Here is a 27,290-nt window from a genome sequence, read left to right on the forward strand (position 1 = left end):
GTAATATAACCGTCCAGACACAGTCCCGTCTCCTGTATCACAGCCTGTAATATAACCGTGCAGACACAGTCCCGTCTCCTGTATCACAGCCTGTAATATAACCGTCCAGACACAGTCCCGTCTCCTGTATCACAGCCTGTAATATAACCGTCCAGACACAGTCCCGTCTCCTGTATCAGCCTGTAATATAACCGTCCAGACACAGTCCCATCTCCTGTATCACAGCCTGTAATATAACCGTCCAGACACAGTCCCGTCCCCTGTATCACAGCCTGTAATATAACCGTCCAGACATAGTCCCATCTCCTGTATCACAGCCTGTAATATAACCGTCCAGACATAGTCTCGTCTCCTGTATCACAGCATGTAATATAACCGTCCAGACACAGTCCCGTCTCCTGTATCAGTCTGTAATAAAGCCGTCCAGACACAGTCCCATCTCCTGTATCACAGCCTGTAATATAACCGTCCAGACACAGTCCCGTCTCCTGTATCACAGCCTGTAATATAACCGTCCAGACACAGTCCCGTCTCCTGTATCACAGCCTGTAATATAACCGTCCAGACACAGTCCCGTCTCCTGTATCAGTCTATAATATAACCGTCCAGACACAGTCCCGTCTCCTGTATCACAGCCTGTAATATAATCGTCCAGACACAGTCCCGTCTCCTGTACCACAGCCTGTAATATAACCGTCCAGACACAGTCCCGTCTCCTGTATCACAGTCTGTAATTATAACCGTCCAGACACAGTCCCGTCTCCTGTATCAGTCTATAATATAACCGTCCAGACACAGTCCCGTCTCCTGTATCACAGCCTGTAATATAATCGTCCAGACACAGTCCCCGTCTCCTGTACCACAGCCTGCAATAGAACCGTCCAGACAAAGTCCCATCTCCTGTATCACAGACTGTAATATAACCGTCCAGACACAGTCCCATCTCCTGTATCACAGTCTGTAATATAACCGTCCAGACACAGTCCCTTCTCCTGTATCAGTCTGTAATATAACCGTCCAGACACAGTCCCGTCTCCTGTATCAGTCTGTAATATAACCGTCCAGACACAGTCCCTTCTCCTGTATCAGTCTGTAATAAAGCCGTCCAGACACAGTCCCGTCTCCTGTATCACATCCTGTAATATAACCGTCCAGACACAGTCCCGTCTCCTGTATCACAGCCTGTAATATAACCGTCCAGACACAGTCCCGTCTCCTGTATCACAGCCTGTAATACAACTGTCCAGACACAGTCCCGTCTCCTGTATCAGTCTATAATATAACCGTCCAGACACAGTCCCGTCTCCTGTACCACAGCCTGTAATATAACCGACCAGACACAGTCCCGTCTCCTGTATCAGTCTGTAATATAACCGTCCAGACACAGTCCTGTCTCCTGTATCAGTCTGTAATATAACCGTCCAGACACAGCCCCGTCTCCTGTATCACAGCCTGTAATCTAACCGTCCAGACACAGTCCCATCTCCTGTATCACAGCCTGTAATATAACCGTCCAGACAGTCCCGTCTCCTGTATCAGTCTGTAATACAACCGTCCAGACACAGTCCCGTCTCCTGTATCAGTCTGTAGTATAACCGTCCAGACACAGTCCCATCTCCTGTATCACAGTCTGTAATATAACCGTCCAGACACAGTCCCTTCTCCTGTATCAGTCTGTAATATAACCGTCCAGACACAGTCCCGTCTCCTGTATCAGTCTGTAATATAACCGTCCAGACACAGTCCCTTCTCCTGTATCAGTCTGTAATAAAGCCGTCCAGACACAGTCCCGTCTCCTGTATCACATCCTGTAATATAACCGTCCAGACACAGTCCCGTCTCCTGTATCACAGCCTGTAATATAACCGTCCAGACACAATCCCGTCTCCTGTATCACAGCCTGTAATATAACTGTCCAGACACAGTCCCGTCTCCTGTATCAGTCTATAATTTCACCGTCCAGACACAGTCCGGTCCCCTGTGTCACAGCCTGTAATATAACCGTCCAGACACAGTCCCGTCTCCTGCATCACAGCCTGTAATATAACCGTCCAGACACAGTCCCATCTCCTGCATCACAGCCTGTAATATAACCGTCCAGACAGAGTCTCGTCTCCTGTATCACAGCCTGTAATATAACCGTCCAGACACAGTCCCGTCTCCTGCATCACAGCCTGTAATATAACCGTCCAGACACAGTCCCGTCTCCTGTATCACAGCCTGTAATATAACCGTCCAGACACAGTCCAGTCTCCTGTATCACAGTCTGTAATATAACCGTCCAGACACAGTCCCGGCTCCTGTATCACAGCCTGTAATATAACCGTCCAGTCACACGCCCGTCTCCTGTATCACAGCCTGTAATATAACCGTCCAGACACAGTCCCGTCTCCTGTATCACAGCCTGTAATATATCCGTCCAGACAGTCCCGTCTCCTGTATCACAGTCTGTAATATAACCATCCAGACACAGTCCCGTCTCCTGTATCTCAGCCTGTAATATAACCGTCCAGACACAGTCCCGTCTCCTGCATCACAGCCTGTAATCTAACCGTCCAGACACAGTCCCATCTCCTGTATCACAGCCTGTAATATAACCGTCCAGACAGTCCCGTCTCCTGTATCAGTCTGTAATGCAACCGTCCAGACACAGTCCCGTCTCCTGTATCAGTCTGTAATATAACCGTCCAGACACAGTCCCATCTCCTGTATCACAGTCTGTAATATAACCATCCAGACACAGTCCCTTCTCCTGTATCAGTCTGTAATATAACCGTCCAGACACAGTCCCGTCTCCTGTATCAGTCTGTAATATAACCGTCCAGACACAGTCCCTTCTCCTGTATCAGTCTGTAATAAAGCCGTCCAGACACAGTCCCGTCTCCTGTATCACATCCTGTAATATAACCGTCCAGACACAGTCCCGTCTCCTGTATCACAGCCTGTAATATAACCGTCCAGACACAATCCCGTCTCCTGTATCACAGCCTGTAATATAACTGTCCAGACACAGTCCCGTCTCCTGTATCAGTCTATAATATAACCGTCCAGACACAGTCCCGTCTCCTGTACCACAGCCTGTAATATAACCGACCAGACACAGTCCCGTCTCCTGTATCAGTCTGTAATATAACCGTCCAGACACAGTCCTGTCTCCTGTATCAGTCTGTAATATAACCGTCCAGACACAGCCCCGTCTCCTGTATCACAGCCTGTAATCTAACCGTCCAGACACAGTCCCATCTCCTGTATCACAGCCTGTAATATAACCGTCCAGACAGCCCCGTCTCCTGTATCAGTCTGTAATACAACCGTCCAGACACAGTCCCGTCTCCTGTATCAGTCTGTAATATAACCGTCCAGACACAGTCCCATCTCCTGTATCACAGCCTGTAATATAACCGTCCAGGCAGAGTCCCGTCTCCTGTATCACAGCCTGTGATATAACCGTCCAGACACAGTCCCGTCTCCTGTATCAGTCTATAATATAACCGTCCAGACACAGTCCCGTCTCCTGTATCACAGCCTGTAATATAATCGTCCAGACACAGTCCTGTCTCCTGTACCACAGCCTGCAATAGAACCGTCCAGACACAGTCCCGTCTCCTGTATCACAGACTGTAATATAACCGTCCAGACACAGTCCCATCTCCTGTATCACAGCCTGTAATATAACCGTCCAGACAGTCCCGTCTCCTTTATCACAGCCTGTAATATAACCGTCCAGACACAGTCCCTTCTCCTGTATCAGTCTGTAATATAACCGTCCAGACACAGTCCCGTCTCCTGTATCAGTCTGTAATATAACCGTCCAGACACAGTCCCTTCTCCTGTATCAGTCTGTAATAAAGCCGTCCAGACACAGTCCCGTCTCCTGTTTCACATCCTGTAATATAACCGTCCAGACACAGTCCCGTCTCCGGTATCACAGCCTGTAATATAACCGTTCAGACACAGTCCCGTCTCCTGTATCACAGCCTGTAATATAACTGTCCAGACACAGTCCCGTCTCCTGTATCAGTCTATAATATAACCGTCCAGACACAGTCCCGTCTCCTGTACCACAGCCTGTAATATAAACGACCAGACACAGCCCCGTCTCCTGTATCAGTCTGTAATATAATCGTCCAGACACAGTCCTGTCTCCTGTATCAGTCTGTAATATAACCGTCCAGACACAGCCCCGTCTCCTGTATCACAGCCTGTAATCTAACCGTCCAGACACAGTCCCATCTCCTGTATCACAGCCTGTAATATAACCGTCCAGACAGTCCCGTCTCCTGTATCAGTCTGTAATACAACCGTCCAGACACAGTCCCATCTCCTGTACCACAGCCTGCAATAGAACCGTCCAGACACAGTCCCGTCTCCTGTATCACAGACTGTAATATAACCGTCCAGACACAGTCCCATCTCCTGTATCACAGCCTGTAATATAACCGTCCAGACAGTCCCGTCTCCTTTATCGCAGCCTGTAATATAACCGTCCAGACACAGTCCCTTCTCCTGTATCAGTCTGTAATATAACCGTCCAGACACAGTCCCGTCTCCTGTATCAGTCTGTAATATAACCGTCCAGACACAGTCCCTTCTCCTGTATCAGTCTGTAATAAAGCCGTCCAGACACAGTCCCGTCTCCTGTTTCACATCCTGTAATATAACCGTCCAGACACAGTCCCGTCTCCTGTATCACAGCCTGTAATATAACCGTTCAGACACAGTCCCGTCTCCTGTATCACAGCCTGTAATATAACTGTCCAGACACAGTCCCGTCTCCTGTATCAGTCTATAATATAACCGTCCAGACACAGTCCCGTCTCCTGTACCACAGCCTGTAATATAAACGACCAGACACAGTCCCGTCTCCTGTATCAGTCTGTAATATAATCGTCCAGACACAGTCCTGTCTCCTGTATCAGTCTGTAATATAACCGTCCAGACACAGCCCCGTCTCCTGTATCACAGCCTGTAATCTAACCGTCCAGACACAGTCCCATCTCCTGTATCACAGCCTGTAATGTAACCGTCCAGACAGTCCCGTCTCCTGTATCAGTCTGTAATACAACCGTCCAGACACAGTCCCATCTCCTGTATCAGTCTGTAATATAACCGTCCAGACACAGTCCCATCTCCTGTATCACAGCCTGTTATATAACCGTCCAGACACAGTCCCGTCCCCTGTATCACAGCCTGTAATATAACAGTCCAGACACAGTCCCGTCTCCTGCATCACAGCCTGAAATATAACCGTCCAGACACAGTCCGGTCCCCTGTGTCACAGCCTGTAATATAACCGTCCAGACACAGTCCCGTCTCCTGCATCACAGCCTGTAATATAACCGTCCAGACACAGTCCCATCTCCTGCATCACAGCCTGTAATATAACCGTCCAGACAGAGTCTCGTCTCCTGTATCACAGCCTGTAATATAACCGTCCAGACACAGTCCCGTCTCCTGCATCACAGCCTGTAATATAACCGTCCAGACACAGTCCCGTCTCCTGTATCACAGCCTGTAATATAACCGTCCAGACACAGTCCAGTCTCCTGTATCACAGTCTGTAATATAACCGTCCAGACACAGTCCCGGCTCCTGTATCACAGCCTGTAATATAACCGTCCAGTCACACGCCCGTCTCCTGTATCACAGCCTGTAATATAACCGTCCAGACACAGTCCCGTCTCCTGTATCACAGCCTGTAATATATCCGTCCAGACAGTCCCGTCTCCTGTATCACAGTCTGTAATATAACCATCCAGACACAGTCCCGTCTCCTGTATCTCAGCCTGTAATATAACCGTCCAGACACAGTCCCGTCTCCTGCATCACAGCCTGTAATCTAACCGTCCAGACACAGTCCCATCTCCTGTATCACAGCCTGTAATATAACCGTCCAGACAGTCCCGTCTCCTGTATCAGTCTGTAATGCAACCGTCCAGACACAGTCCCGTCTCCTGTATCAGTCTGTAATATAACCGTCCAGACACAGTCCCATCTCCTGTATCACAGTCTGTAATATAACCATCCAGACACAGTCCCTTCTCCTGTATCAGTCTGTAATATAACCGTCCAGACACAGTCCCGTCTCCTGTATCAGTCTGTAATATAACCGTCCAGACACAGTCCCTTCTCCTGTATCAGTCTGTAATAAAGCCGTCCAGACACAGTCCCGTCTCCTGTATCACATCCTGTAATATAACCGTCCAGACACAGTCCCGTCTCCTGTATCACAGCCTGTAATATAACCGTCCAGACACAATCCCGTCTCCTGTATCACAGCCTGTAATATAACTGTCCAGACACAGTCCCGTCTCCTGTATCAGTCTATAATATAACCGTCCAGACACAGTCCCGTCTCCTGTACCACAGCCTGTAATATAACCGACCAGACACAGTCCCGTCTCCTGTATCAGTCTGTAATATAACCGTCCAGACACAGTCCTGTCTCCTGTATCAGTCTGTAATATAACCGTCCAGACACAGCCCCGTCTCCTGTATCACAGCCTGTAATCTAACCGTCCAGACACAGTCCCATCTCCTGTATCACAGCCTGTAATATAACCGTCCAGACAGCCCCGTCTCCTGTATCAGTCTGTAATACAACCGTCCAGACACAGTCCCGTCTCCTGTATCAGTCTGTAATATAACCGTCCAGACACAGTCCCATCTCCTGTATCACAGCCTGTAATATAACCGTCCAGGCAGAGTCCCGTCTCCTGTATCACAGCCTGTGATATAACCGTCCAGACACAGTCCCGTCTCCTGTATCAGTCTATAATATAACCGTCCAGACACAGTCCCGTCTCCTGTATCACAGCCTGTAATATAATCGTCCAGACACAGTCCCGTCTCCTGTACCACAGCCTGCAATAGAACCGTCCAGACACAGTCCCGTCTCCTGTATCACAGACTGTAATATAACCTTCCAGACACAGTCCCATCTCCTGTATCACAGCCTGTAATATAACCGTCCAGACAGTCCCGTCTCCTTTATCACAGCCTGTAATATAACCGTCCAGACACAGTCCCTTCTCCTGTATCAGTCTGTAATATAACCGTCCAGACACAGTCCCGTCTCCTGTATCAGTCTGTAATATAACCGTCCAGACACAGTCCCTTCTCCTGTATCAGTCTGTAATAAAGCCGTCCAGACACAGTCCCGTCTCCTGTTTCACATCCTGTAATATAACCGTCCAGACACAGTCCCGTCTCCGGTATCACAGCCTGTAATATAACCGTTCAGACACAGACCCGTCTCCTGTATCACAGCCTGTAATATAACTGTCCAGACACAGTCCCGTCTCCTGTATCAGTCTATAATATAACCGTCCAGACACAGTCCCGTCTCCTGTACCACAGCCTGTAATATAAACGATCAGACACAGCCCCGTCTCCTGTATCAGTCTGTAATATAATCGTCCAGACACAGTCCTGTCTCCTGTATCAGTCTGTAATATAACCGTCCAGACACAGCCCCGTCTCCTGTATCACAGCCTGTAATCTAACCGTCCAGACACAGTCCCATCTCCTGTATCACAGCCTGTAATATAACCGTCCAGACAGTCCCGTCTCCTGTATCAGTCTGTAATACAACCGTCCAGACACAGTCCCATCTCCTGTATCAGTCTGTAATATAACCGTCCAGACACAGTCCCATCTTCTGTATCACAGCCTGTAATATAACCGTCCAGACACAGTCCCGTCCCCTGTATCACAGCCTGTAATAAATCCGTCCAGACACAGTCCGGTCCCCTGTATCACAGCCTGTAATATAACCGTCCAGACACAGTCCCGTCTCCTGCATCACAGCCTGTAATATAACCGTCCAGACACAGTCCCATCTCCTGCATCACAGCCTGTAATATAACCGTCCAGACAGAGTCTCGTCTCCTGTATCACAGCCTGTAATATAACCGTCCAGACACAGTCCCGTCTCCTGCATCACAGCCTGCAATATAACCGTCCAGACACAGTCCCGTCTCCTGTATCACAGCCTGTAATATAACCGTCCAGACACAGTCCAGTCTCCTGTATCACAGTCTGTAATATAACCGTCCAGACACAGTCCCGTCTCCTGTATCACAGCCTGTAATATAACCGTCCAGTCACACTCCCGTCTCCTGTATCACAGCCTGTAATATAAACGTCCAGACACAGTCCCGCCTCCTGTATCACAGCCTGTAATATAACCGTCCAGACAGTCCCGTCTCCTGTATCTCAGCCTGTAATATAACCGTCCAGACAAAGTCCCGTCTCCTGTATCACAGTCTGTAATATAACCGTCCAGACACAGTCCCGTCTCCTGTATCACAGTCTGTAAGAAAATCGTCCAGACACAGTCCCATCTCCTGTATCAGACTGTAATATAACCGTCCAGACACAGTCCCGTCTCCTGTATCACAATCTGTAATATAACCATCCAGACACAGTCCCGTCTCCTGCATCAAAGACTGTAATATAACCGTCCAGACACAGTCCCGTCTCCTGTATCACAGTCTGTAATATAACCGTCCAGATACAGTCCCGTCTCCTGTATCACAGTCTGTAATATAACTGTCCAGACACAGTCCCTTCTCCTGTATCACAGCCTGTAATATAACCATCCAGACACAGTCCCGTCTCCTGTATCACAGTCTGTAATATAACCGTCCAGACACAGTCCCGTCTCCTATATCACAGTCCCGTCGCCTATATCACAGTCTGTAATATAACCGTCCAGACAGAGTCCTGTCTCCTGTATCAGTCTGTAATATTACCGTCCAGACACAGTCCCGTCTCCTGTATCACAGTCTGTAATATAACCGTCCAGACACAGTCCCATCTCCTGTATCACAGCCTGTAATATAACCGTCCAGATACAGTCCCGTCTCTTGTATCACAGTCTGTAATATAACCGTCCAGACACAATGCCGTCTCCTGTATCACAGCCTGTAACATATCCGTCCAGACACAGTCCCGTCTCCTGTATCAGTCTTTAATACAACCGTCCAGACACAGTCCCGTCTCCTGTATCACAGTCTGTAATATAACCGTCCAGACACAGTCCCGTCTCCTGTATCAGCCTGTAATATAACCGTCCAGACACATTCCCGTCTCCTGAATCAGTCTGTAATATAACCGTCCAGACACAGTCCCGTCTCCTGTATCAGTCTGTAATATAACGGTCCAAACACAGTCCCGTCTCCTGTATCACAGTCTGTAATATAACCGTCCAGACACAGTCCCGTCTCATTTATGACAGCCTGTAATATAACCGTCCAGACACAGTCCTGTCTCCTGTATCACAGCCTGCAATACACCCGTCGAGACACAGTCCCGTCTCCTGTATCACAGCATGTAATATAACCATCCAGACACAGACCCGTCTCCTGTATCACAGCCGGTAATATAACCGTCCAGACACAGCTCCGTCTCCTGTATCACAGCCTGTTATATAACCGTCCAGACACAGCCCCGTCTCCTGTATCAAAGACTGTAATAGAACCGTCCAGACACAGTCCCGTCTCCTGTATCACACACTGTAATATAATCGTCCAGACACAGTCCCGTCTCCTGTATCACAGCCTGTAATATAACCGTCCAGAGAGTCCCGTCTCCTGTATCACAGCCTGTAATTATAACTGTCCAGACACAGTCCCGTCTCCTGTATCAGTCTGTAATATAACCGTCCAGACACAGCCCCATCTCCTGTATCAGTCCGTAATAAAACCGTCCAGACACAGTCCCGTCTCCTGTATCACAGCCTGTAATATAACCGTCCAGACACAGTCCCGTCTCCTGTATCACAGCCTGTAATATAACCGTCCAGACAGTCCCATCTCCTGTATCACAGCCTGTAATATAACCGTCCAGACACAGTCCTGTCTCCTGTATCAGTCTGTAATATAACCGTCCAGACACAGTCCCGTCTCCTGTATCACAGCCTGTAATATAATCGTCCAGACACAGTCCCGTCTCCTGTATCACAGCCTGTAATATAACCGCCCAGACACAGTCTCGTCTCCTGTATCAGTCTGTAATATAACCGTCCAGACGCAGTCCCGTCTCCTGTATCACAGCCTGTAATATAACCGTCCAGACACAGTCCCGTCTCCTGTATCAGCCTGTAATATAACCGTGCAGACACAGTCCCGTCTCCTGTATCACAGCCTGTACTTTAACCGTCCAGACAGTCCCGTCTCCTGTATCACAGGCTGTAATATAACCGTCCAGACACAGTCCCGTCTCCTGTATCACAGTCTGTAATTATAACCGTCCAGACACAGTCCCGTCTCCTGTATCAGTCTGTAATATAACCGTCCAGACAGTCCCGTCTCCTTTATCACAGCCTGTAATATAACCGTCCAGACACAGTCCCTTCTCCTGTATCAGTCTGTAATATAACCGTCCAGACACAGTCCCATCTCCTGTATCAGTCTGTAATATAACCGTCCAGACACAGTCCCTTCTCCTGTATCAGTCTGTAATAAAGCCGTCCAGACACAGTCCCGTCTCCTGTTTCACATCCTGTAATATAACCGTCCAGACACAGTCCCGTCTCCGGTATCACAGCCTGTAATATAACCGTTCAGACACAGTCCCGTCTCCTGTATCACAGCCTGTAATATAACTGTCCAGACACAGTCCCGTCTCCTGTATCAGTCTATAATATAACCGTCCAGACACAGTCCCGTCTCCTGTACCACAGCCTGTAATATAAACGATCAGACACAGCCCCGTCTCCTGTATCAGTCTGTAATATAATCGTCCAGACACAGTCCTGTCTCCTGTATCAGTCTGTAATATAACCGTCCAGACACAGCCCCGTCTCCTGTATCACAGCCTGTAATCTAACCGTCCAGACACAGTCCCATCTCCTGTATCACAGCCTGTAATATAACCGTCCAGACAGTCCCGTCTCCTGTATCAGTCTGTAATACAACCGTCCAGACACAGTCCCATCTCCTGTATCAGTCTGTAATATAACCGTCCAGACACAGTCCCATCTTCTGTATCACAGCCTGTAATATAACCGTCCAGACACAGTCCCGTCCCCTGTATCACAGCCTGTAATAAATCCGTCCAGACACAGTCCGGTCCCCTGTATCACAGCCTGTAATATAACCGTCCAGACACAGTCCCGTCTCCTGCATCACAGCCTGTAATATAACCGTCCAGACACAGTCCCATCTCCTGCATCACAGCCTGTAATATAACCGTCCAGACAGAGTCTCGTCTCCTGTATCACAGCCTGTAATATAACCGTCCAGACACAGTCCCGTCTCCTGCATCACAGCCTGCAATATAACCGTCCAGACACAGTCCCGTCTCCTGTATCACAGCCTGTAATATAACCGTCCAGACACAGTCCAGTCTCCTGTATCACAGTCTGTAATATAACCGTCCAGACACAGTCCCGTCTCCTGTATCACAGCCTGTAATATAACCGTCCAGTCACACTCCCGTCTCCTGTATCACAGCCTGTAATATAAACGTCCAGACACAGTCCCGCCTCCTGTATCACAGCCTGTAATATAACCGTCCAGACAGTCCCGTCTCCTGTATCTCAGCCTGTAATATAACCGTCCAGACAAAGTCCCGTCTCCTGTATCACAGTCTGTAATATAACCGTCCAGACACAGTCCCGTCTCCTGTATCACAGTCTGTAAGAAAATCGTCCAGACACAGTCCCATCTCCTGTATCAGACTGTAATATAACCGTCCAGACACAGTCCCGTCTCCTGTATCACAATCTGTAATATAACCATCCAGACACAGTCCCGTCTCCTGCATCAAAGACTGTAATCTAACCGTCCAGACACAGTCCCGTCTCCTGTATCACAGTCTGTAATATAACCGTCCAGATACAGTCCCGTCTCCTGTATCACAGTCTGTAATATAACTGTCCAGACACAGTCCCTTCTCCTGTATCACAGCCTGTAATATAACCATCCAGACACAGTCCCGTCTCCTGTATCACAGTCTGTAATATAACCGTCCAGACACAGTCCCGTCTCCTATATCACAGTCCCGTCGCCTATATCACAGTCTGTAATATAACCGTCCAGACAGAGTCCTGTCTCCTGTATCAGTCTGTAATATTACCGTCCAGACACAGTCCCGTCTCCTGTATCACAGTCTGTAATATAACCGTCCAGACACAGTCCCATCTCCTGTATCACAGCCTGTAATATAACCGTCCAGATACAGTCCCGTCTCTTGTATCACAGTCTGTAATATAACCGTCCAGACACAATGCCGTCTCCTGTATCACAGCCTGTAACATATCCGTCCAGACACAGTCCCGTCTCCTGTATCAGTCTTTAATACAACCGTCCAGACACAGTCCCGTCTCCTGTATCACAGTCTGTAATATAACCGTCCAGACACAGTCCCGTCTCCTGTATCAGCCTGTAATATAACCGTCCAGACACATTCCCGTCTCCTGAATCAGTCTGTAATATAACCGTCCAGACACAGTCCCGTCTCCTGTATCAGTCTGTAATATAACGGTCCAAACACAGTCCCGTCTCCTGTATCACAGTCTGTAATATAACCGTCCAGACACAGTCCCGTCTCATTTATCACAGCCTGTAATATAACCGTCCAGACACAGTCCTGTCTCCTGTATCACAGCCTGCAATACACCCGTCGAGACACAGTCCCGTCTCCTGTATCACAGCATGTAATATAACCATCCAGACACAGACCCGTCTCCTGTATCACAGCCGGTAATATAACCGTCCAGACACAGCTCCGTCTCCTGTATCACAGCCTGTTATATAACCGTCCAGACACAGCCCCGTCTCCTGTATCAAAGACTGTAATAGAACCGTCCAGACACAGTCCCGTCTCCTGTATCACACACTGTAATATAATCGTCCAGACACAGTCCCGTCTCCTGTATCACAGCCTGTAATATAACCGTCCAGAGAGTCCCGTCTCCTGTATCACAGCCTGTAATTATAACTGTCCAGACACAGTCCCGTCTCCTGTATCAGTCTGTAATATAACCGTCCAGACACAGCCCCATCTCCTGTATCAGTCCGTAATAAAACCGTCCAGACACAGTCCCGTCTCCTGTATCACAGCCTGTAATATAACCGTCCAGACACAGTCCCGTCTCCTGTATCACAGCCTGTAATATAACCGTCCAGACAGTCCCATCTCCTGTATCACAGCCTGTAATATAACCGTCCAGACACAGTCCTGTCTCCTGTATCAGTCTGTAATATAACCGTCCAGACACAGTCCCGTCTCCTGTATCACAGCCTGTAATATAATCGTCCAGACACAGTCCCGTCTCCTGTATCACAGCCTGTAATATAACCGCCCAGACACAGTCTCGTCTCCTGTATCAGTCTGTAATATAACCGTCCAGACGCAGTCCCGTCTCCTGTATCACAGCCTGTAATATAACCGTGCAGACACAGTCCCGTCTCCTGTATCACAGCCTGTAATATAACCGTCCAGACACAGTCCCGTCTCCTGTATCACAGCCTGTAATATAACCGTCCAGACACAGTCCCGTCTCCTGTATCAGCCTGTAATATAACCGTGCAGACACAGTCCCGTCTCCTGTATCACAGCCTGTACTTTAACCGTCCAGACAGTCCCGTCTCCTGTATCACAGGCTGTAATATAACCGTCCAGACACAGTCCCGTCTCCTGTATCACAGTCTGTAATTATAACCGTCCAGACACAGTCCCGTCTCCTGTATCAGTCTGTAATATAACCGTCCAGACAGTCCCGTCTCCTGTACCACAGCCTGTAATATAACCGTCCAGACACAGTCCCGTCTCCTGTATCAGTCTGTAATATAACCGTCCAGACACAGTCCCTTCTCCTGTATCAGTCTGTAATAAAGCCGTCCAGACACAGTCCCGTCTCCTGTATCAGTCTGTAATATAGCCGTCCAGACACAGTCCCGTCTCCTGTATCATAGCCTGTAATATAACCGTCCAGACACAGTCCCGTCTCCTGCATCACAGCCTGTATTATAACCGTCCAGACACAGTCCCGTCTCCTGTATCACAGCCTGTAATATAACCGTCCAGACACAGTCCCGTCTCCTGTATCACAGCCTGTAATATAATCGTCCAGACACAGTCCCCGTCTCCTGTACCACAGCCTGCAATAGAACCGTCCAGACAAAGTCCCGTCTCCTGTATCACAGACTGTAATATAACCGTCCAGACACAGTCCAGTCTCCTGTATCACTGTCTGTAATTATAACCGTCCAGACACAGTCCCGTCTCCTGTATCAGTCTGTAATATTACCGTCCAGACACAGTCCCTTCTCCTGTATCAGTCTGTAATAAAGCCGTCCAGACACAGTGCCGTCTCCTGTATCACAGCCTGTAATATAACCGTCCAGACACAGTCCCATCTCCTGTATCACAGCCTGTAATATAACCGTCCAGACACAGTCCCGTCTCCTGTATCACAGCCTGTAATATAACCGTCCAGACACAGTCCCGTCTCCTGTATCACAGCCTGTAATATAACCGTCCAGACACAGTCCAGTCTCCTGTATCACAGCCTGTAATATAACCGTCCAGACACAGTCCCGTCTCCTGCATCACAGCCTGTAATATAACCGTCCAGACACAGTCCCATCTCCTGTATCACAGTCTGTAATATAACCGTCCAGACACAGTCCCGTGTGCTGAATCACAGCCTGTATTCTAACCGTCCAGACACAGTCCCGTCTCCTGTATCACAGCCTGTAATATAACCGTCCAGACAGTCCCGTCTCCTGTATCAGTCTGTAATACAACCGTCCAGACACAGTCCCGTCTCCTGTATCAGTCTGTAATATAACCGTCCAGACACAGTCCCGTCTCCTGTATCAGAGTGTGTAATATAACCGTCCAGACACATTCCCTTCTCCTGTATCACAGCCTGAAATATAACCGTCCAGACACTGTCCTGTCTCCTGTATCACAGTCTGTCCTATAACCGTCCAGATACAGTCCCGTCTCCTGTATCACAGTCTGTAATATAACCGTCCAGACACAGTCCCGTCTCCTGTATCAGTCTGTAATATAACCGTCCAGACACAGTCCCGTCTCCTGTATCACAGACTGTAATATAACCGTCCAGACACAGTCCCGTCTCCTGTATCACAGCCTGTAATATAACCATCCAGACACAGTCCGGTCTCCTGTATCACAGCCTGTAATATAACCGTCCAGGCGCAGTCCCGTCTCCTGTATCAGTCTGTAATATAACTGTCCAGACACAGACCCGTCCCCTGTATCACAGTCTGTAATATAACCGTCCAGACACAGTCCCGTCTCCTGTATCACAGCCTGTAATATAACCGTGCAGACACAGTCCCGTCTCCTGTATCACAGCCTGTAATATAATCGTCCAGACACAGTCCCGTCTCCTGTATCACAGCCTGTAATATAACCGTCCAGACACAGTCCCGTCTCCTGTATCACAGCCTGTAATATAACCGTCCAGACACAGTCCTGTCTCCTGTATCATCCTGTAATATAACCGTCCAGACACAGTCCCGTCTCCTGTATCAGTCAGTAATCTAACGGTCCAGGCACAGTCCCGTCTCCTGTATCACAGCCTGTAATATAACCGTCCAGACACAGTCCCGTCTCCTGTATCACAGTCTGTAATTATAACCGTCCAGACACAGTCCCGTCTCCTGTATCAGTCTGTAATATAACCGTCCAGACAGTCCCGTCTCCTGTATCAGTCTGTAATAAAGCCGTCCAGACACAGTCCCGTCTCCTGTATCAGTCTGTAATATAACCGTCCGGACACAGTCCCGTCTCCTGTATCAGTCTGTAATAACGCCGTCCAGACACAGTCCCGTCTCCTGTATCACAGACTTTAATATAACCGTCCAGACACAGTCCCATCTCCTGTATCACAGCCTGTAATATAACCGTCGAGACAGTCCCGTCTCCTTTATCACAGCCTGTAATATAACCGTCCAGACACAGTCCCTTCTCCTGTATCAGTCTGTAATATAACCGTCCAGACACAGTCCCGTCTCCTGTATCAGTCTGTAATATAACCATCCAGACACAATCCCTTCTCCTGTATCAGTCTGAAATAAAGCCGTCCAGACACAGTCCCGTCTCCTGTATCACATCCTGTAATATAACCGTCCAGACACAGTCCCGTCTCCTGTATCACAGCCTGTAATATAACCGTCCAGACACAGTCCCTTCTCCTGTATCACAGCCTGTAATATAACTGTCCAGACACAGTCCCGTCTCCTGTATCAGTCTATAATATAACCGTCCAGACACAGTCCCGTCTCCTGTACCACAGCCTGTAATATAACCGACCAGACACAGTCACGTCTCCTGTATCAGTCTGTAATATAACCGTCCAGACACAGTCCTGTCTCCTGTATCAGTCTGTAATATAACCGTCCAGACACAGCCCCGTCTCCTGTATCACAGCCTGTAATCTAACCGTCCAGACACAGTCCCATCTCCTGTATCACAGCCTGTAATATAACCGTCCAGACAGTCCCATCTCCTGTATCAGTCTGTAATACAACCGTCCAGACACAGTCCCGTCTCCTGTATCAGTCTGTAATATAACCGTCCAGACACAGTCCCATCTCCTGTATCACAGCCTGTAATATAACCGTCCAGACACAGTCCCGTCGCCTGTATCACAGCCCGTAATATAACCGTCCAGACACAGTCCCGTCTCCTGCATCACAGCCTGTAATATAACCGTCCAGACACAGTCCCGTCTCCTGTATCACAGCCTGTAATATAACCGTCCAGACACAGTCCCGTCTCCTGCATCACAGCCTGTAATATAACCGTCAAGACACAGTCCCATCTCCTGCATCACAGCCTGTAATATAACCGTCCAGACAGAGTCTTGTCTCCTGTATCACAGCCTGTAATATAACCGTCCAGACACAGTCCCGTCTCCTGCATCACAGCCTGTAATATAACCGTCCAGACACAGTCCCGTCTCCTGTATCACAGCCTATAATATAACCGTCCAGACACAGTCCAGTCTCCTGTATCACAGCCTGTAATATAACCGTCCAGACACAGTCCCGTCTCCTGCATCACAGCCTGTAATGTAACCGTCCAGACACAGTCCCGTCTCCTGTATCACAGCCTGTAACATAACCGTCCAGACAGTCCCGTCTCCTGTATCAGTCTGTAATACAACCGTCCAGGCACAGTCCCGTCTCCTGTATCAGTCTGTAATAAAGCCGTCCAGACACAGTCCCGTCTCCTGTATCAGTCTGTAATATAACCGTCCAGACACAGTCCCGTCTCCTGTATCACAGCCTGTAATATAACCGTCCAGACACAGTCCCGTCTACTGTATCACAGCCTGTAATATAACCATCCAGACACAGTCCCGTCTCCTGCATCACAGCCTGTAATATAACCGTCCAGACACAGTCCCGTCTCCTGTATCAGTCTGTAATAAAGCCGTCCAGACACAGTCCCGTCTCCTGTATCATTCTGTAATATAACCGTCCAGACACAGTCCCGTCTCCTGTATCACAGCCTGTAATATAACCGTCCAGACACAGTCCCGTCTCCTGTATCACAGCCTGCAATATAACCGTCCAGACACAGTCCCGTCTCCTGTATCACAGCCTGTAATATAACCGTCCAGACACAGTCCCGTCTCCTGTATCAAAGACTGCAATAGAACCGTCCAGTCACAGTCCCGTCTCCTGTATCACAGACTGTAATATAACCGTCCAGACACAGTCCCGTCTCCTGTATCACAGCCTGTAATATAACCGTCCAGACAGTCCCGTCTCCTGTTTCACAGCCTGTAATATAACCGCCCAGACACAGTCCCATCTCCTGTATCAGCCTGTGATATAACCGTCCAGACACAGTCCCGTCTCCTGTATCACAGCCTGTAATATAACCGTCCAGACACAGTCCCGTCTCCTGCATCACAGCTTGTAATATAACCGTCCAGACACAGTCCCGTCTCCTGTATCACAGTCTGTAATATAACCGTCCAGACACAGTCCCGTCTGCTGAATTACAGCCTGTAATCTAACCGTCCAGACACAGTCCCGTCTCCTGTATCACAGCCTGTAATATAACCGTCCAGACAGTCCCGTCTCCTGTATCAGTCTGTAATACAACCGTCCAGACAGAGTCCCGTCTCCTGTATCACAGCCTGTAATATAACCGTCCAGACACAGTCCCGTCTCCTGTATCACAGCCTGTAATATAACCGTCCAGACATAGTCCCATCTCCTGTATCACAGCCTGTAATAAAGCTGTCGAGACATAGTCTCGTCTCCTGTATCACAGCCTGTAATATCACCATCCAGACACAGTCCCGTCTCCTGTATCAGTCTGTAATATAATGGTCCAGACACAGTCCCGTCTCCTGTACCACAGCCAAAAATATAACCGTCCAGACACAGACCCGTCTCCTGTATCAGTCTGTAATAAAGCCGTCCAGACACAGTCCCGTCTCCTGTATCAGTCTGTAATATAACCGTCCAGACACAGTCCCGTCACCTGTATCACAGCCTGTAATATAACCGTCCAGACACAGTTCCATCTCCTGTATCACAACCTGTAATATAACCGTCCAGACACAGTCCCGTCTCCTGGATCAGCCTGTGATATAACCGTACAGACACAGTCCCGTCTCCTGTATCACAGCCTGTAATATAACCGTCCAGACACAGTCCCGTCTCCTGCATCACAGCCTGTAATATAACCGTCCAGACACAGTCCCGTCTACTGTATCACAGCCTGTAATATAACCGTCCAGACACAGTCCCGTCTCCTGCATCACAGCCTGTAATATAACCGTCCAGACACAGTCCCGTATCCTGTATCACAGCCTGTAATATAACCGTCCAGTCACACTCCCGTCTCCTGTATCACAGCCTGTAATATAACCGTCCAGACACAGTCCCATCTCCTGTATCACAGCCTGTAATATAACCGTCCAGACAGTCCCGTCTCCTGTATCACAGTCTGTAATATAACCGTCCAGACACAGTCCCGTCTCCTGTATCACAGTCTGTAATATAGCCATCCAGACACAGACCCGTCTCCTGTATCTCAGCCTGTAATATAACCGTCCAGAGACAGTCCCGTCTCCTGTATCACAGTCTGTAATATAACCGTCCAGACACAGTCCCGTCTCCTGTATCACAGTCTGTAATATAATCGTCCAGACACAGTCCCATCTCCTGTATCAGACTTTAATATAACCGTCCAGACACAGTCCCGTCTCCTGTATCACAATCTGTAATATAACCGTCCAGACACAGTCCCGTCTCCTGTATCACAGTCTGTAATATAACCGTCCAGACACAGTCCCGTCTCCTGTATCACAGCATGTAATATAACCGTCCAGGCACAGTCCCGTCTCCTGTATCACAGCCTGCAATATAACCGTCCAGACACAGTCCCGTCTCCTGTATCACAGCCTGTAATATAGCCGTCCAGACACAGTCCCGTCTCCTGTATGAAAGAGTGTAATAGAACCGTCCAGACACAGTCCCGTCTCCTGTATCACAGACTGTAATATAACCGTCGAGACACAGTCCCATCTCCTGTATCACAGCCTGTAATATAACCGTCCAGACAGTCCCGTCTCCTGTATCACAGCCTGTAATATAACCGTCCAGACACAGTCCAGTCTCCTGTATCACTGTCTGTAATTATAACCGTCCAGACACAGTCCCGTCTCCTGTATCAGTCTGTAATATTACCGTCCAGACACAGTCCCTTCTCCTGTATCAGTCTGTAATAAAGCCGTCCAGACACAGTGCCGTCTCCTGTATCACAGCCTGTAATATAACCGTCCAGACACAGTCCCGTCTCCTGTATCACAGCCTGTAATATAACCGTCCAGACACAGTCCCGTCTCCTGTATCACAGCCTGTAATATAACTGTCCAGACACAGTCCCGTCTCCTGTATCAGTCTATAATATAACCGTCCAGACACAGTCCCGTCTCCTGTACCAGAGCCTGTAATATAACCGACCAGACACAGTCCCGTCTCCTGTATCACAGTCTGTAATTATAACCGTCCAGACACAATCCCGTCTCCTGTATCAGTCTGTAATATAACCGTCCAGACACAGTCCCGTTTCCTGTATCAGTCTGTAACAAAACCGTCCAGACACAGTCCCATCTCCTGTATCAGTCTGTAATATAACCGTCCAGACACAGTCCTGTCTCCTGTATCAGTCTGTAATATAACCGTCCAGACACAGTCCCGTCTCCTGTATCACAGCCTGTAATATAACCATCCAGACACAGTCCCATCTCCTGTATCACAGCCTGTAATATAACCGTCCAGACACAGTCCCGTCTCCTGTATCACAGCCTGTAATATAACCGTCCAGACACAGTCCCGTCTCCTGCATCACAGCCTGTAATATAACCGTCCAGACACAGTCCCGTCTCCTGTATCACAGCCTGTAATATAACCGTCCAGACACAGTCCCGTCTCCTGTATCACAGCCTGTAATATAACCGTCCAGACACAGTCCCGTCTCCTGCATCACAGCCTGTAATATTACCGTCCAGACACAGTCCCATCTCCTGTATCACAGTCTGTAATAAAACCGTCCAGACACAGTCCCGTGTGCTGAATCACAGCCTGTAATCTAACCGTCCAGACACAGTCCCGTCTCCTGTATCACAGCCTGTAATATAACCGTCCAGACAGTCCCGTCTCCTGTATCAGTCTGTAATACAACCGTCCAGACACAGTCCCGTCTCCTGTATCAGTCTGTAATATAACCATCCAGACACAGTCCCGTCTCCTGTATCAGTCTGTAATAAAGCCGTCCAGACACAGTCCCATCTCCTGTATCACAGCCTGTAATATAACCGTCCAGACACAGTCCCGTCTCCTGAATCACAGCCTGTAATATAACCGTCCAGACACAGTCCCGTCTCCTGTATCAGTCTGTAATATAACCGTCCAGACACAGTCCCGTCTCCTGTATCACAGCCTGTAATATAATCGTCCAGACACAGTCCCGTCTCCTGTACCACAGCCTGTAATATAACCGTCCAGACACAGTCCCGTCTCCTGTATCAGTCTGTAATATAACCGTCCAGACACAGTCCCGTCTCCTGTATCAGTCTGTAATAAAGCAGTCCAGACACAGTCCCGTCTCCTGCATCACAGCCTGTAATATAGCCGTCCAGGCACAGTCCCGTCTCCTGTATCACAGCCTGTAATATAACCGTCCAGACACAGTCCCGTCTCCTGTATCACATTCTGTAATATAACCGTCCAGACACAGTCCCGTCTGCTGAATCACAGCCTGTAATCTAACCGTCCAGACACAGTCCCGTCTCCTGTATCACAGCCTGTAATATAACCGTCCAGACAGTCCCGTCTCCTGTATCAGTCTGTAATACAACCGTCCAGACACAGTCCCGTCTCCTGTATCAGTCTGTAATATAACCGTCCAGACACAGTCTCATCTCCTGTATCACAGCCTGTAATATAACCGTCCAGACACAGTCCCATCTCCTGTATCACAGCCTGTAATATAACCGTCCAGACACAGTCCCGTCCCCTGTATCACAGCCTGTAATATAACCGTCCAGACACAGTCCCGTCTCCTGTATCACAGCCTGTAATATAACCGTCCAGACATAGTCCCATCTCCTGTATCACAGCCTGTAATATAACCGTCCAGACATAGTCTCGTCTCCTGTATCACAGCCTGTAATATAACCGTCCAGACACAGTCCCGTCTCCTGTATCACAGCCTGTAATATAACCATCCAGACACAGTCCCGTCTCCTGTATCAGAGTGTGTAATATAACCGTCCAGACACAGTCCCGTCTCCTGTATCAAAGACTGTAATATAACCCTCCAGACACAGTCCCGTCTCCTGTATCACAGCCTGTAATTTAACCATCCAGACACAGTCCGGTCTCCTGTATCACAGCCTGTAATATAACCGTCCAGGCGCAGTCCCGTCTCCTGTATCAGTCTGTAATATAACTGTCCAGACACAGACCCGTCCCCTGTATCACAGTCTGTAATATAACCGTCCAGACATAGTCCCGTCTCCTGTATCACAGCCTGTAATATAACCGTCCAGAAACAGTCCCGTCTCCTGTATTACAGCCTGTAATATAACCGTCCAGACACAGTCCCGTCTCCTGTATCACAGCCTGTAATATAACCGTCCAGACACAGTCCTGTCTCCTGTATCAGCCTGTAATATAACCGTCCAGACACAGTCCAATCTCCTGCATCAGTCAGTAATCTAACGGTCCAGGCACAGTCCCGTCTCCTGTATCACAGCCTGTACTTCAACCGTCCAGACAGTCCCATCTCCTGTATCACAGCCTGTAATATAACCGTCCAGACACTGTCCCGTCTCCTGTATCACAGTCTGTAATATAACCGTCCAGACAGTCCCGTCTCCTGTATCAGTCTGTAATAAAGCCGTCCAGACACAGTCCCGTCTCCTGTATCAGTCTGTAATATAACCGTCCGGACACAGTCCCGTCTCCTGTATCAGTCTGTAATAAATCCGTCCACACACAGTCCCGTCTCCTGTATCACAGACTGTAATATAACCGTCCAGACACAGTCCCATCTCCTGTATCACAGCCTGTAATATAACCGTCCAGACAGTCCCGTCTCCTTTATCACAGCCTGTAATATAACCGTCCAGACACAGTCCCTTCTCCTGTATCAGTCTGTAATATAACCGTCCAGACACAGTCCCGTCTCCTGTATCAGTCTGTAATATAACTGTCCAGACACAGTCCCTTCTCCTGTATCAGTCTGTAATAAAGCCGTCCAGACACAGTCCCGTCTCCTGTATCACATCCTGTAATATAACCGTCCAGACACAGTCCCGTCTCCTGTATCACAGCCTGTAATATAACTGTCCAGACACAGTCCCGTCTCCTGTATCAGTCTATAATATAACCGTCCAGGCACAGTCCCGTCTCCTGTACCACAGCCTGTAATATAACCGACCAGACACAGTCACGTCTCCTGTATCAGTCTGTAATATAACCGTCCAGACACAGTCCTGTCTCCTGTATCAGTCTGTAATATAACCGTCCAGACACAGCCCCGTCTCCTGTATCACAGCCTGTAATCTAACCGTCCAGACACAGTCCCATCTCCTGTATCACAGCCTGTAATATAACCGTCCAGACAGTCCCGTCTCCTGTATCAGTCTGTAATACAACCGTCCAGACACAGTCCCGTCTCCTGTATCAGTCTATAATATAACCGTCCAGGCATAGTCCCTTCTCCTGTATCAGTCTGTAATAAAGCCGTCCAGACACAGTCCCGTCTCCTGTATCACATCCTGTAATATAACCGTCCAGACACAGTCCCGTCTCCTGTATCACAGCCTGTAATATAACTGTCCAGACACAGTTCCGTCTCCTGTATCAGTCTATAATATAACCGTCCAGGCACAGTCCCGTCTCCTGTACCACAGCCTGTAATATAACCGACCAGACACAGTCACGTCTCCTGTATCAGTCTGTAATATAACCGTCCAGACACAGTCCTGTCTCCTGTATCAGTCTGTAATATAACCGTCCAGACACAGCCCCGTCTCCTGTATCACAGCCTGTAATATAACCGTCCAGACACAGTCCCATCCCCTGTATCAGAGCCTGTAATATAACCGTCCAGACACAGTCCCGTCTCCTGCATCACAGCCTGTAATATAACCGTCCAGACACAGTCCCGTCCCCTGTATCACAGCCTGTAATATAACCGTCCAGACACAGTCCCGTCTCCTGCATCACAGCCTGTAATATAACCGTCCAGACACAGTCCCATCTCCTGCATCACAGCCTGTAATATAACCGTCCAGACAGAGTCTCGTCTCCTGTATCACAGCCTGCAATATAACCGTCCAGACACAGTCCCGTCTCCTGCATCACAGCCTGTAATATAATCGTCCAGACACAGTCCCGTCTCCTGTATCACAGCCTGTAATATAACCGTCCAGACACAGTCCAGTCTCCTGTATCACAGCCTGTAATATAACCGTCCAGACACAGTCCCGTCTCCTGCATCACAGCCTGTAATATAACCGTCCAGACACAGTCCCGTCTCCTGTATCACAGCCTGTAATATAACCGTCCAGACACAGTCCCGTCTCCTGTATCACAGCCTGTAATATAACCGTCCAGACACAGTCCCGTCTCCTGCATCACAGCCTGTAATATAACCGTCCAGACACAGTCCCATCTCCTGTATCACAGCCTGTAACTTAACCGTCCAGACAGTCCCGTCCCTGTATCAGTCTGTAATACAACCGTCCAGACACAGTCCCGTCTCCTGTATCAGTCTGTAATATAACCGTCCAGACACAGTCCCGTTTCCTGTATCACAGTCTGTAATATAACCGTCCAGACACAGTCCCGTCTCCCGTATCACAGCCTGTAATATAACCGTCCAGACACAGTCCCGTCTCCTGCATCACAGCCTGTAATATAACCGTCCAGACACAGTCCCGTCTACTGTATCACAGCCTGTAATATAACCATCCAGACACAGTCCCGTCTCCTGCATCACAGCCTGTAATATAACCGTCCAGACACAGTCCCGTCTCCTGTATCAGTCTGTAATAAAGCCGTCCAGACACAGTCCCGTCTCCTGTATCATTCTGTAATATAACCGTCCGGACACAGTCCCGTCTCCTGTATCACAGTCTGTGATATAACCATCCAGACACAGTCCCGTCTCCTGTATCACAGCCTGTAATATAACCGTCCAGGCACAGTCCCGTCTCCTGTATCACAGCCTGCATTATAACCGTCCAGACACAGTCCCGTCTCCTGTATCACAGCCTGTAATATAACCATCCAGACACAGTCCCGTCTCCTGTATCAAAGACTGCAATAGAACCGTCCAGTCACAGTCCCGTCTCCTGTATCACAGACTGTAATATAACCGTCCAGACACAGTCCCGTCTCCTGTATCACAGCCTGTAATATAACCGTCCAGACATTCCCGTCTCCTGTATCACAGCCTGTAAGATAACCGCCCAGACACAGTCCCGTCTCCTGTATCAGCCTGTGATATAACCGTCCAGACACAGTCCCGTCTCCTGTATCACAGCCTGTAATATAACCGTCCAGACACAGTCCCGTCTCCTGCATCACAGCTTGTAATATAACCGTCCAGACACAGTCCCGTCTCCTGTATCACAGTCTGTAATATAACCGTCCAGACACAGTCCCGTCTGCTGAATTACAGCCTGTAATCTAACCGTCCAGACACAGTCCCGTCTCCTGTCTCACAGCCTGTAATATAACCGTCCAGACAGTCCCGTCTCCTGTATCAGTCTGTAATACAACCGTCCAGACAGAGTCCCATCTCCTGTATCACAGCCTGTAATATAAACGTCCAGACACAGTCCCGTCCCCTGTATCACAGCCTGTAATATAACCGTCCAGACACAGTCCCGTCTCCTGTATCACAGCCTGTAATATAACCGTCCAGACATAGTCCCATCTCCTGTATCACAGCCTGTAATAAAGCCGTCGAGACATAGTCTCGTCTCCTGTATCACAGCCTGTAATATAACCGTTCAGACACAGTCCCGTCTCCTGTATCACAGCCTGTAATAAACCATCCAGACACAGTCCCGTCTCCTGTATCAGTCTGTAATATAATGGTCCAGACACAGTCCCGTCTCCTGTACCACAGCCTATAATATAACCGTCCAGACACAGACCCGTCTCCTGTATCAGTCTGTAATAAAGCCGTCCAGACACAGTCCCGTCTCCTGTATCAGTCTGTAATATAACCGTCCAGACACAGTCCCGTCTCCTGTATCACAGCCTGGAATATAACCGTCCAGACACAGTCCCATCTCCTGTATCACAACCTGTAATATAACCGTCCAGACACAGTCCCGTCTCCTGTATCAGCCTGTGATATAATCGTCCAGACACAGTCCCGTCTCCTGTATCACAGCCTGTCATATAACCGTCCAGACACAGTCCCATCTCCTGCATCACAGCCTGTAATATAACCGTCCAGACACAGTCCCGTCTACTGTATCACAGCCTGTAATATAACCGTCCAGACACAGTCCCGTCTCCTGCATCACAGCCTGTAATATAACCATCCAGACAGAGTCCCGTCTCCTGTATCACAGTCTGTAATATAACCGTCCAGACACAGTCCCGTCTCCTGTATCACAGCCTGTAATATAACCGTCCAGACACTGTCCTGTCTCCTGTATCACAGTCTGTACTATAACCGTCCAGATACAGTCCCGTCTCGTGTATCACAGTCTGTAATATAACTGTCCAGACACAGTCCCGTCTCCTGTATCACAGCCTGTAATATAACCGTCCAGACACAGTCCTGTCTCCTGTATCACAGCCTGTAATATACCCGTCAAGACACAGTCCTGTCTCCTGTATCACAGCATGTAATATAACCGTCGAGACACAGTCCCGTCTCCTGTATCACAGCCTGCAATATAACCGTCCAGACACAGTCCCGTCTCCTGTATCACAGCCTGTAATATAACCGTCCAGACACAGTCCCGTCTCCTGTATCAAAGACAGTAATAGAACCGTCCAGACACAGTCCCGTCTCCTGTATCACAGACTGTAATATAACCGTCCAGACACAGTCCCGTCTCCTGTATCACAGCCTGTAATATAACCGTCCAGACAGTCCCGTCTCCTGTATCACAGCCTGTAATATAACCGTCCAGACACAGTCCCGTCTCCTGTATCAGTCTGTAATATAACCGTCCAGACACATTCCCGTCTCCTGTATCAGTCTGTAATATAACCGTCCAGACACAGTCCCGTCTCCTGTATCACAGCCTGTAATATAACCGTCCAGACACAGTCCAGTCTCCTGTATCACAGTCTATAATCATAATCATCCAGACACAGTCCCGTCTCCTGTATCAGTCTGTAATATAACCGTCCATACACACTCCCTTCTCCTGTATCAGTCTGTAATAAAGCCGTCCAGACACAGTCCCGTCTCCTGTATCACAGCCTGTAATATAATCGTCCAGACACAGTCCCGTCTCCTGTATCACAGCCTGTCATATAACCGTCCAGACACAGTCCCGTCTCCTGTATCACAGCCTGTAATATAACTGTCCAGACACAGTCCCGTCTCCTGTATCAGTCTGTAATATAACCGTCCAGACACAGTCCTGTCTCCTGTATCACAGTCTGTAATTATAACCGTCCAGACACAATCCCGTCTCCTGTATCAGTCTGTAATATAACCGTCCAGACACAGTCCCGTCTCCTGTATCAACCTGTAATATAACCGTCCAGGCACAGTCCCGTCTCCTG

This window comes from Somniosus microcephalus, chromosome 11, assembly GCF_052327205.1.
Source record: "Somniosus microcephalus isolate GS21.2 chromosome 11, FLI_Smic_1.0, whole genome shotgun sequence".
NCBI lineage: Eukaryota > Metazoa > Chordata > Chondrichthyes > Squaliformes > Somniosidae > Somniosus > Somniosus microcephalus.